This window comes from Pongo pygmaeus, chromosome 18 (assembly GCF_028885625.2).
Source record: "Pongo pygmaeus isolate AG05252 chromosome 18, NHGRI_mPonPyg2-v2.0_pri, whole genome shotgun sequence".
NCBI classification, from domain to species: Eukaryota; Metazoa; Chordata; class Mammalia; order Primates; family Hominidae; genus Pongo; species Pongo pygmaeus.
Window position 1 is genome coordinate 34,379,312 of NC_072391.2, and position 14,017 is coordinate 34,393,328.

Consider the following 14,017-nt stretch of genomic DNA (forward strand, 5'->3'; position numbering starts at 1 on the left):
AAATATATATTTCTGCCTTTTGCCCACTTCTTGATGGAATTATTTTTTTCTGCTGATTTGCTTTAGTTCCTCGTAGATTCTGGATACTAGTTCTTTGTCGGATGCATAGTTTGCAAATATTTTCTTCCATTCTATGGGTTTTCTGTTTACTCTGATTATTTTTTTTGCTATGCAGAAGCTTTTAAATAAGGTTTTATTTATTTGCATTTGTTTTCGGGCTCTTAGTCAAGAATTCTTTGTCTAGGCTAATGTTCAGAAGAGCACCCCCTACCCCACCCCCTGGTCATCTTCTAGAATGTTTATGATTTCAGGTCTTAGATTTAAGTCCTTGATCTATCTTGAGTTGATTTGAGTATAAGGTGAGAGATAATAATCCAGCTTTATTCTTCTACATGTGGCCAGCTAGTTTTCCTGGCACCATTTATTAAAGAGAGGCTTCTTTCTCCAATTCATATTCATGTATGCTTTATCAAATATTAGTTAATTGTAAGTATTTGGCTTATTTCTGTTTTCTTGATTCTGTTTCATTGGCCTATGTGCCTAGTTTTATACTAGTGCCATGCTGTTTTGGTAACTACAGTCTTGTAGTATAATTTGAATGGCAGTAATGTGATGCCTCCAGATTTGTTCTTTTTGCTTAGAATTGCTTTGGCTATTTGGGCTGCTTTTTGGTTCCATATGAATTTTAAAATTTTGGTTTCTAATTCTATGAAAAATGATATTGGTATTTTGATGGGAATTGCACTGAATCCACAGATTGCTTTGGACAGTATAGTCACTTTCACAATATTGATTCTTCCAATCCATGAGCATGAGATGTATTTCCATTTGTCTGTGCCACATATGGTTTCTTTCAGCAGTGTTTTGTAGTTCTCCTTGTAGAGATATTTTACCTCCTTGGTTAAGTATAATATTAGTTATTTAATTTTATTACAGCTATTGTAAAAGAGATTGAGTTCTTGATTTGATTCTCAGCTTGGTGTTGGTACAATGTACCAACAGGGTACATTGATCTTGTAAGCCGAGACTTTATGGAGGATATACAATGGCCAATATACATATGAAAAAATGCTCAACACCACTAATCATCAGGGAAATGCAAATTAAAATCACAATGAGATGCCACCTTGCACCTCCTGTAAGAATGACCATTATCAGAAGTAAAAAAACAACACATGGTGTGGATGTGGTGAAAAGGGAACGCTTATACACTGCTGGTAGGAATGTAAATTAGCGCAACCTCTATGAAAAACAGTATGAAGAACTAAAAGTAGATTTACCAGCAATCCTTCTACTGGGTATCTACTCAAAGGAAAAGAAATCATTATATGAAAAAGACACATGCACACATATGTTTATTGCAGCACAATTTACAACTGCGAAGATAGAAAACCAACCTAAATGCCCATCAACCAATGATTGGATAAAGAAAATGTGATATACATACACATAGAATACTACTCAGCCATAAAAAGAAATAAAATGTCCTTTGCAGCAACTTGAATGAAGCTGGAGGCCATTATACTAACTCAGGAATGGAAAATCAAATACCATATGTTCTCACTTATAAGTGGGAGCTAAGCTATGAGTATACAAAGGCATACGGTGTGATATAACGGGCTTTGGAGACTCAGAAGGGGAGGGTGAGAGGTGGATGAGAGACAAAAAACTACCTATTGGGTACAATGTGTACTACTCAGGTGATGGGTGCACTAAAATCTCAGAATTCACCACTATATAATTCATCCATTTAACCAAAAATCTCTTGTACCCTAAAGGATATTGAAATAAAAACATTTTAGAACAAAACAAAAATTACAACAAAAAGCTTTTTTTGTTTCTAAAAAGAAAAATTCAGTGTCATAGTATCGACTTTAGTGCATTGGATAGTAAGCCCCTTTTCTCAGTAACACACTCACTACTGGAGAAACCAAACCCTGAAAATTCAAGAAGAACCTGGGGATTAATAATATTGCTGACAAGTTATTTATACACTGCCTATATGAGTATTGCAGATATATGTTAAAGACAGTGATCCAAGTCAGACTGGGTCAGCTTTATTTATTTATTTATTTATTCATTCATTCATTCATTCATTCATTTATCTTTTGAGACTGAGTCTCACCCTGTCTCCCAGGCTGGAGTGCAGTGGCACAATCTTGGCTCACTGCAACCTCCACCTCCCGGGTTCAAGCGAGTCTCCTGCCTCAGTTTCCCAAGTAGCCAGGATTACAGGCGCCCACCACCACGCCTGGCTAATTTTTTGCATTTTTATTAGAGATGGGGTTTCACCGTATTGGCCAGGCTGGTCTCAAACTCCTGACCTCAGGTGATCCACCTGTCTCGGCCTCCCAAAGGATTACAAGCATGAGCCACTGCACCCAGCCCTTGGGTCAGCTTTATACTTGGTCATTTTATTTCCAATTATTCTCTCTCAAAATGTAAGTCACTTGTTGCCATTATGATTATTCCACATGCATTGTGATCATATGGAACTGGTGACACATATTCTTATTTCCCTTTCAATTACAAAATGAGCTCTATGTTCTTAGCCATCAAATCTCACCAACATCTACTACTTTAGTTTCAACTCTGGTTCCTATTTCAAGGTGATCACTCCAGGTTGCAAATGACAGAAAGACAAAAATGTTTTAATCAAAAAAATTGTACCCCCTGAGGTCATGTAATTTGGTTTTTATTTGTTGTATTTTCAGGTCCATAAAGCCTACAAATATTAATAAAATACAGCTCATGATGAGTTAATTTTTATTGAATAGTAAAATAAATACATGTCAAGAGTGGCTCTGGCTTCAGGTATAACTGTCATCAGGGCTGAAGTGTTATCACCGTGGTCAAGGAGAAATGTCAGTGTATAATCTGACCTCCTACACTGGAATTATGCATCAATGCTTTAAATGTCTGAAAAGAATTAAAGTCACAGAGGGAAATAAATGAAATGGAAGAAAATAGAAAAGTTACAAATTAGTTTAAGAAGGAATTAAACCTGGTTTTAAAATAAAGACATACAAACAAGAAAAATACTGAAGAACAATTAGCATAGGTAGAGCAGCACTGAAAGTATGATAGGAAAGAAATGTATTTAGAAATATTAGTTTCTGAGTTAAGTTTATAGATGTAGAGACCTGACAGAGTTGCTTCTACAATAAACAAACAAAAAAGCTGGAGAAAATGCAAATGAATGAATGGCTTGTTCTGAGCCCTTTGGAGGACTGAGGTCACAGAGGAGACGACAAACCCAACATCAAGGCATGCAGGAGCCTGCAGGTCACACAGGCCCCAGGCTTTCATGTGTACCTCGAAGACCATGGAAACTAGTAAAATCAAAGCAGGACTTTTGAACTAGTTCCTGGTGGCTGTGTGTGGGTGGGTGGGTGAAGGGGAATGAGAAATCCTGGAGTCTACAGACATAGGGTTTACACCTTTGTGTATAATTTTTCTAGGAACCCTACAAGGCCTGTCAGGGAGGGTGGGGTACAATCTTGAGAATGCTTCCCTCACGGTGCTGATAGGGAGGGACCACTATCCCACCCACTGCTACAGCTCTGGAGACATAGCTTTCCCACCTCTCCTATAGAACAACAAGGCCGGATCTGCAGGGAAAGAGCATCCAAACCTGAGCCAGAGGGAACTGTGAAAAAACTCATTGTAGCTGATGGTGGAGAAACAAGGTCAACACCCACGTCTCTGCCCAGATACATCTCCCATAAAGAAACTAAAGCATTAATTTACAGGGCACTGTTGCAGACCCACTCCCACTTCAACTAGAAGCTAGGAACATGGACCAGGAGCCTTTCTACCACTGGGGGAAGGACGGGAATGTGCTCTTGTCCTGGCATTGCACCTACAGGAGGGGCAGGAAACTGTGAAGGGCAGTAACCTCACATCCCAGTTCACAGTGCTGAGTGTGAGGCTTCCTCAGAACATCGGATATCTCCTCATTCCCTCACCCCTGCTACCAGGCTAAGAAGCACAGAATAAAAAGAACAGTGGAACATATTATAGCTAGGCCAAGTGCGAGGGACCATCTCTGGTAAGCAGCATAAAGGGAAGGCACAGCAAACCGGGGCCATACTAGCAAAGTATCGTGAGAAGGATTTGAATCCCCTGGTTCTCAGAAGGATATTGCTGCCGTAATCCTGGCCTACCTCTCAACTGTTACCACAAACCTCTACCCTAAGGCATATCTAACGGAAAACTGCTCATCAATAACCTAAAAACTACCCTCTATCAATGTCAGTGGGCTGATGAAAAAAATTATAATAACCTATTTACCCCAAATACACTATCCTATGCAACAATACTATTGCTTTCAACAAAAATTACAAGCCAAAACATCCCATTTTATGTTTTTGTGAGATCTTTATTTGTGTCAAAACCAAATTAAGGTCGGAGCGGGGAGTTCAGGAGGCTCGGACCGAGGCAATGCCGGGCGTCACCCCTCCCGCCCGCCATGGCCGTGCCGAGTCCGGGAAGGCCTAGGGGACGCTCCCGGGGAAGGCGATCACGGCAGGCGGCCTGGCCAGCGGCATCTACACCTATATTCCGTTTCCCACCGAGCACGTGAGGACCGACGAGCACTCGCCCCCGCCAGGTACGGGGCATGGCGGCCTGTGGGGCACAGTCACAGCCACAGCTTCCTGGGCCTGGACCACGGTCTCAACTCCCTGCTCTGCGGCTCCATCCCCGAGGCAGCGTCAGGTTCGGGACGTTGGAGTTCCTCGGCACCCAGATGCGGGATGCCCAGGGACTGCTAAACAGCAGGCGCGGGCTGCTGTGCGGCCTGGGCGCCGGCGTGGCCGAGGCCGTGGTGGTTGTCCCTCCCATGGAGACCATCAAAGTGAAGTTCATCCACGACCAGACCTCCCCAAACCCAAGAACAGAGAATTCTTTGGGGTTAGGGAGATTGTGCGGGAACAAGAGCTGAGGGGATTTACCAGGGCCTCACGGCCTCCACGCTGAAGCAGGGCTGGAACCAGGCCATTGCTTCTTCGTCCTGACCTCCCCGCAGCAACTGATACCAAAGGGACAAACCCATGAACCCGCTGATCATTGGGGTCTTCTGAGCCATTGTGGGCGCAGACAGCGTCTTCGGAAACGCCCCTCTGGACGGGATCGAGACCCGGATGCGGGGCGTGGAAGTGCACAAACACCGGAACAGTGGAATGCAGCTGCAGATCCCGAGGAAGGAGGGGCTCAATGCCTTCACAAGGGCACTGCCCCCCGCCAGTCACTGACTGGGTCTGCCTGGATGTGGCCATAGCATTTAGCATCTACAATGAGGTGGTGAAGCCGCTCAACAAAGTGTGGAAGCCGACTAAGCCCAGAGTGGCTGCGAGGGGACGCTCCAGGCACCTCCAGAGTGGCCGCCACCCTTGTCTCACAGGATTCCAAGGCAGAAGTACCAAAAGTCCCCTTCCCACATCCCTTGAGCTCTGCGGCCTGCTGTGTGCATTGCGGCGTCAAGTCCCTGTGTCCTATAGTGCCATGTCTTCCCTGTGGTCTGTGTGTGACACCACCACTGTGTACACTTGTCTGGCCCAGCCATGGCTGGCTGTCCATCTGGCCTGTGAATCTGTGCCCAGTTGTCCATGTGCTTACTGTGAGCCTGGGCCTGTGTTTCATGTTCTGTGTCATGTGACACTGCGCCCCGCCTGCCGGGGGTACTTGTGTGGCCTTGGTCCTTGGCTCTGTAGGTCTGACCCGGTCCTAGTCCGGTGCCTTCCACCCTGCCCTAGCCTATCACAGCTGCCTCCAGGCCTCGGCCTGTTTTCACTGCATTCAAGGGGCTGCACCCCCCACCTTCACCCACCATTGGCCTTAATTGGCCCTCTGGGCTTCTGTTGGCCCAGGACAGGGTGGCACCCACGACTCTCAGGACCACCCTGCCAAGGCAGAATAAACCAAATCCCGTTGAAAAAAATGGAAAATTATGAAGCACAGAAGAAAATAAGTTATGAGGAAAAGGGGTCAGAAGAAATTAGACATCACATAAACTTTGCATATTGGAAATATATTTTAAATGTTAAGGTAAAAACAAATGGAGAAAATAGAATATCAAAATAATTTTGAGACCGGGCATGGTGGCTCACGCCTGTAATCCAGCACTTTGGGAGGCCGAGGCAGGCGGATCACTTGCGATCAGGAGTTCGATACCAGCCTGGCCAACATTGTGAAACCCCATCTCTACTAAAAATACGAAAATTAGCTGGATGTGATGGCAAGCCCCTGTAATCCCAGCTACCTGGCAGGCTGAGGCATAAGAATCGCTTGAACCTGGGAGGCAGAGGTTGCAGTGAGCCAAGATTGCACCACTGCACTCCAGCCTAAGCAACAGTGTGAGACTCTGTCTCAAAAAACAATAATTTTGGAAGAGCAGGAAACTAAACTGAGCAGGCACATTTTGAAAAGAGACAAATAGAAATAAATAATTTAAGCAAATTTCATATACAAGATGTGAGTTAAATATAAAATTAGGCTGAGTTGATTAGAGAATTAGAGAACTGGATTAGTGAACAGGAATCTTGAGCAGAATGAATATAACAAATAAAATAAAGAGAAACAAAATAATAGCAATATGAATGTAATTATCCATATGTAAATAATAGAATGACAAGGAATAGAGCACAACTATTTCACTTGAATTCATACAAATAATAAATCTCACTAATAAAATAATTATTTACCAACTTCTAAAATTAAAAGCCAGGCATGAACATGGATACATAGATAGCATATTTTTAATAAATAATGGTAAACAAAACTACCTTCAAATAATGGTAAACGTGGGCACGGTGGCTCCCACCTGTGATACCAGCACTTTGGAAGGCTGAGGTGGGTGGATCACCAGGAGTTTGATACCAGTCTGGCCAACACGGTGAAACCCCATCTATACTAAAAATACAAAAATTAGTCTGGCATGGTAGCGCGTGCCTATAATCCTAGCTACTCAGGAGGCTGAGGCAAGGGAATCACTTGAGCCTGGGAGACAGAGATTGCCGTGAGCCAAGATAGTGCCACTGCACTCCAGCCTGGGTGACGGAGCTAGAGTCCATCTTAAAAAAAAAAAAAAAAAAAAAAAAAAAGAGAGAGAGAAATTTTATTTACCAATGGGAGTATCTTAAGTGTACACTTCCAGAAAATAGAAAAGTTCTGTTATATAAAGTTTAGGGAACCAAAATTAAAGATAAGGAACTCGTGGACACAGGAGACTATGATGCTGGACATGGAACTAAAGAAATCACCAAGTCCTTGGCAGCATAGGTTTCAAAAGCATTTAGATGAAATAAAAGTATAATCAAATTATATATCAAATTATCTGTTTCTTGAATAATTTGATGTCAAAAATCTATTTTTCAGGTAATTATTTTCATAATTTAGTTAAAATCTGTGATATTTATATTGCACATTATGCAAAATTTAGATTATTCTTTTATCAGAACTAATTAGTATAAAAGGGCTAACAGTGAAATAGGAATTACCCACAAGCCTCTGGAAGCCCACGATGACTGAGTCACAAGCCCATAACAGGGTTGAGGAGGATGAGATGATGAGGTCCATCCATTGCATGACCACAAAGCAACTCACCTGCAGCAGGATGGTCTGGGTGGCCCTTTTCTCTTGGGAGGCTCTTGGAGAGAGGCTGGTGCTGTGAAGGTATTGGAATCATCTCTGATGCCTGGACAAGAGAATCACCATGTATGCACTTCAGAGCAATGTGATTGCTACAAAGAAGACATTTGTAAGCAGTGGCAGCATGAAAGACAGGCTCCGGATGATGTAGCTTATGGAAGAAAGTGAGCAGTATTTACTAATACTTAGCACATCGGTCTTGGTCCCACTAGAAGAAGCCACAGTGGAGGAGAGCAGGTTACTTCTGAGAGACAAACTGAGAACCCATAGGAAGAAGAAGGAGTGAAAGATGTAACATGTGAATTTCTACTTAATCCTTACAGACCAGGACCTGCTGGGCCTGATGGTGACAGCCTGGAGCACGCTCAGGAGGCAGGTGGTGCAGAAGGAGAGGTCCCTCATCACCCTGTTCGTGTAGAAAAGCATCTTACACTTAAAGTCATTTTGAAAATTCAGTGACTCAAAAATGTCTTCAGACACAATAACACAATGGTGAGCAGCATCATGATATGGACAAAGGCCAAGTGACTGGTAGTCTGATCAGTAGGCTTAAGCCTGTGATCCACAAGAACTGTGAAAATGCAGAAGAAAAGGAGGAAGGCATTGGCTGAGACTCCAATACCAACTTGGGAAAAGAACACATTTTTAATGATAATATAGGTAGCAAATGTGTTCATCTTAATGGAAAATAGGAAGCATTTTATATATCTGAAAGAAAAACAAATAAAACTCCCATCATCAATGTTATTTATTCCATAGTAAAAATTATCACCAGCATTATTTTAATTCCAATCATTTATCTTGATTAATCTTGAGTATCTCATATAATTTCTTAAAAATATGGCCTGGAAATTATTTTATACACCCAATTATTAATACAATGCATCAAGCACCCACATGTGAACAATTAGAGGTATAGTCACATTATCTATACTCCTATACTGCCTAAGAAACATTCATTTAGAAAACTTTAAGTTTTTACTTTCCTTTATTCAATGTTGATGACAAAGAATAGTGAGTGCATGTAAAAATAAATCAGGTGTGTTTCTGCAAGTGAACTGAAGTAAATTTTATGCTAATAGAGGAAGAATAACCAAAAGCATTTTGGAAAAAATGACCCATTAAGTGGATCTTATATCATAGTACTCTGACAATTGTTCTCCTTTCTCCCTCATTTAAATACACTTGCAATTGTGTAGGGCCTACTTTGATAATGCAGGACAATTTCTCTATTATAATTTTAGCTGCTTATTAAAAAAGGTGTGTTTCTGCCAGATCTTCATTTGGCCTCCTTCTCCAGTGAGATGCTGGAGGGCATTGGTGCTGAGCCTGGACTGGGGAGGACTACGGTTCTAACATATACTTAAGAATCTAAGTACTTTATACTAAAAAAGTTTTTCTTGTCTTTTTAAATTTTAAACTTTTTTTGCCCTGTATGTTTATTTTATGAATCTCACAACCTCACCAAAGAAATAATCATGACATCCAAAAACATTACATAGACTTGGGAGAAATTGAACAGAAGAAAAACTCACAGAAGTCATATGGGTTGTTTGAAAGTAGAAAAGAATTGGGTCCTATCTAACACCATCAATATGTGCAAATCTGAATTTACCCCTCAGATTGCTAGGAGCAGTGAGTTTGTCCTTGGACTTAGGGTGAAGGTCCTGAGAACTCTTAGAGACAGATAATGCAGATCAAGTTCATCTTCCTTATTCTCACTTCATCTTAGTTTTTAGTAGTAGAAACCCTACGTCATGTGCACAGTCACAGAAATGTTAGAGAAAACAACACCACTAAATAGAACAGGCATCACAGACTCATCATAGACTTTATGGGCTAAGATCTGATGTCTGAATAAAAATTGTAAAGTAAGACAAAAAGGCACAATACAAATCCAATGCTGTTTTGCATTAGAAAATGTTATGTTGAACAATATAAAGTTTGATAAAACCCATTTCCTCACTTTTATAATACTATTTAATATTTAGCATTGTATTACTTCATGAGTGATCTCATTTTAATATAGGTCTTTGCATTCTGCCTGACATACATTTAAGTATGAATATAGATCACAAAATAGCATCCTATGTTTTGTTTATTATAGTAATCAAAGTGTCATATTTATCATCACTTTCACCATATTCTATGAGCTGCATTATAAAACATATGACCATTCATCAACAGCACAAAGTGATTGTGAGAATTGCAGATGATCTCTTCGGAATGAGGAAGGTTTGTTTTCAGTGACAATAGTTGGCAACCTGAGAAACACAGCTAGCATCGTCAGGAAAGGGGATAATCTTTCCCAGCTCGAACACTTCCAGGAAAATCGTTTGTATAATGTACAAATGGTAAAATAATTATTATGACAAGTTCCAGATACCATTGACAAACTGAAATGCACCTACTACTCACTGGATATTTAACTTAGAGTAAGGTGCAGCTGAAAGCACAATGCTTACTAACAGCATTCATGATCTCCAGACATTTTATTCTCAGCTCATGTAAGAAAAGCCTAGGCAGAAGTGTGGCTGCAGAGGTAGCAGACAGAAAAACACTGGAGGGGCTTCATCACAAATCTTGTGCTATAAATTTTTGGAAACCTTAACATCCTGTGTGCAAGTACATTTTTCTGACCACAAAACCCAAAACATATGAGCAAAATAGAACACCTTTTTTCTCTAAAGTCATGGACGTCTTTTACCATCAAACCTGTGTGTATCAAAGTAACAAGAAGATGAGAGTCGTGTGAACTGTGTAAAATATTGTATTAGGAAAGGAATGGAGGGCATGTCCTTCTTGCTCAGAAACCCTGAGCAAGATCGGTTCAGACTCATCATCTCAGACATTTCTCCTCTACATGAAATGTAGAGCTCTTAACACGAAATATTTAAAGACAAACTTAAAATTGTCTTGTGTTCAGGAACAGAGGAGTTTTCTACTAATAAAGTTTTTTAAGGTTTGATGCCCACATGAGCCACAAATGGACAATTTCTATCATCATTATTTTATTCCTTTTTGTTTTTAATAGTATCCTAATTTCATCATCTCTGTCTTCCATTTTAGAACATATAGACACTAGAAGGCAGTAAGCCTACTGAAGTCAGAAAACATTAACTTGTGAATTCAAACATTTAAATTATAATACACTTGTCACTTTTTGTAAATACGTGTTTTGTTGAGCTAAGCAAGATTTGAAAATTTGAGAAAAAGAGTTACTAAGTTTCAAGGATAATTTTTATGAGGAAATACTGTCATTCAAGTTTGCAAATTATTATTCTTTCAACACTAAACAATCTCATACAAGCTAATACATAAAACATTTTATGAGTTTTAGACTATTTACAAAACACAAAATATTAAACTGAACTTAAGAAAATATTAGGGCCAGATTTGGTGGCTCATGCCTTTAATGCCAGCACTTTGGGAGGCCGAGGCAGGAAGATCACGAGGTCAAGAGTTCGAGACCAGCCTGGCCAACATGGTGAAGTCCTGTGCCTACTAAAAATGTAAAAATGAGTCAGGCATGGTGGTGCATGCCTTTAATCCCAGCCAGTTGGGAGGCTGAGACAGGAGAATCCCTTGAACCCGGGAGGCGGAGGTTGCAGTGAGCCGAAATCATGCCATTGCACTCCAGCCTGGGTGACTGAACAAGACTCCATCTCGGGAAAAAAAAAAAAAGAAAAGAAAATTTTTGAAATCATTCTTAATATCACCAGCCTCCATGCATACAAGGTATTCAGTCACTTGACAGAGTTATAACAGACACAGAAGAAGGTAATGTTTTCAGATAGTTTTGTGGTAGAAAAAAAAACTGACCTGTTTATTAGCAATTACTCTAGTACAATTAAACATAATGTTCCTTATGGCCATTTGCTAAAATATCATTATTGTAAAATATTTTAAAATTTTGTTTTATCACATAATTATTCAAACAGTTCTTAAGTATTAGAGATATATTAAAGTATCTTCAAACTTAACAAAATAAAAATATGGCCAGGTGTGGTGGCTCACTCCTGTAATCCCAGCACTTTGGGAGGCCAAGGCGGGCGGATCATGAGGTTAGGAGTTCTAGACCAGTCTGGCCAACATAGTGAAACCCCGTCTCTACTAAAAATACAAAAAGTTAGAAAATTAGCCGGGTGTGGTGGCGGGTGCCTGTAGTCCCAGCTACTTGCAGGAGAATCGCTTGAACCCAGGAGGCAGAGGTTATAGTGAGCCAGGATCGAGCCATTGCACTCCAGCCTGGGTGACAGTGCGAGACCTTGTCACAAAAAAAAAATAAATAAAATTAAATTAAAATTAAAATACTATCAAATCATTATAAATTAGTTCATATTTTAGTGTCAAGATAAAAATTTTCATAAACACACAATTTGTTGTAAAATGAGAAGTAGTCAAATAAAACTGCAAGTAGAGTATAACATTACAAAATTACACATTTTCTTACACAAATCTTTAAGTTTATGTTTTCATAACATATGATACGTAGAAACACCTACCAGTTAGTTATAATTCAATGAGATATGAGAGCAAAATCATGAGAAAATTACAGACCTCATTGATAAAATTCTGCCTCCTCCAACTTTCCACCTGAGTCTTGAGTACTCATCAGTAATGAAGCTGAGAAACAGATACCGAGGTTTGTCTTGGAGTCATTCTGTGTATATGAATTTTTGTCCCTGAGACATGGGTATAAAGAATAAATGCTGTCATTTCATTTCTTTCTGGACTTATTACTGTCATGTCACCTGTAGAAGTAAGACAGTAGGCTCTGGGATTGGTAGAAATGGAAGTCACCAAAGCGAAAACTGAACTTACCTAATTCCTGGAAAAGTAGAGTAGCAGCAGCTGGGTCCTAAACTTGGTAATGAGTGAGCTCATTTTCTTCAGTAATATTGCCCAGGTGCATTGTCTGGGCTCACTCCTCATCAATAAAACCAAAGTTAAAGAATAATCATAACTTCAGACATTTTTTATTTTTATATAATATTACCAAATTTATTATTGCTGATTAATAAACAAATTATATGTACATGCAATGAGATGGATAAACATCACAAATATAATGTTGCATAAATTCAACCAGATTAAAAATATGCATACTATCTAATCCCATTTATTAAAACTTCAAAAAGCAAACAGCATTCAGTTTCTGTCTTCAAGTAAGGGTGGAATAACTTGTGGAACTAATACACTCACAGAAAACATAAATTCTTGATAAAATATTATATGTAGTAATATACAGACATCCCTATGTGTAATACATATGACATGATAAGGGTAAGAACTGAATGATAATTTTAGCTTGGTCCACTGTAGGGGATATGGGGATTGGAGTTGAGTCCAGCCAAGTTAACTCCATCCTAGAAATATAACAGTACTCTTCAAAAAAACACAATGGAATCCAAAATCTCTACAGCTGTCATTTATAGTTTCTAGCACATAACCTTAAAATGTAGAAGATGTATGAAGAAACAGGACAGTATCACCAATACACAAGATAAAAAACAGGCAGTAGAAATGATCCTCAAGATATCCGAGATGGTGCAATTAGAAGACAAAGATTTGAATGCAGCAATAATAAATATGTTCAAAGAGATAAACAAATCCTCATAATGAATGAACAGACATCGAACCTTGGTAGAGAAATAGAAATTATAAAATAATTAAATAGAAAGATAACAAAATAAAAAAATACTGCTGAGCTTCTCAGCTGATTAGAAACTGAAGAAATATAGACAGAGCCATAGAAATTATTCAGTCTGAGGAAAATATAAAAGTTTGAAGAAAAATAAACAGAGGCTTAGAGATTTGTGAGATAAGTGAGTCCCACTAGACAGGGCCTGGCACACAGTGCAGCTGACATGTTCCTGCCTGAGCATTTTGGCTCTGGCCCAGTGTTATTCTGAGAGCTCAGCTCCCAGAGGCAAGTGATAGTCCCTGAGGCTCCCCTTGCAGTCACAGTGGCCACTACCACTGCTGCCACCAGGCTTGCAAGAAAGCATGGAGCCTGGGCACCTTCATGCACCCAGCAGTGAAATCCACGGCTGGCTCTGCAAGAGGGAAGTGTGAGTGGACCACATGCCCCCAGAAGTCACTCTTCACTGCACCCACCAATGGAGTGGGGGCAAGGGTCACCAGTGACAGCCCTGGAGCACAGCTGCTCTGCCTGCACCCAGGAATTTTGGCTGCTGCCCAGTGGTCTTCTGAGATTCCAGCCTTGCAGAGGTCTGCATTCTGTCCTGGGGCCCCCACTGTCATCACCACTGCTGCCACTGCCACGGCCACTGCTGGGCCAGGCAGGCAATGGTTGACCAGGTACTGTCACACATCTCAATGAAGGATATTGATGCTGCTCCTG

The 14,017-nt window shown here is 40.4% G+C and overlaps 2 pseudogenes; one reads left to right on the top strand and one right to left on the bottom strand.

Moving 5' to 3' along the window:
* The first annotated feature begins 4,621 nt into the window (after positions 1-4,621).
* LOC129015119 (tricarboxylate transport protein, mitochondrial-like) lies at positions 4,622-7,281 on the top strand (annotated as a pseudogene).
* A 51-nt stretch (positions 7,282-7,332) lies between these two features.
* LOC129015120 (vomeronasal type-1 receptor 45-like) lies at positions 7,333-8,153 on the bottom strand (annotated as a pseudogene).
* Between the last annotated feature and the right edge of the window lie 5,864 nt (positions 8,154-14,017).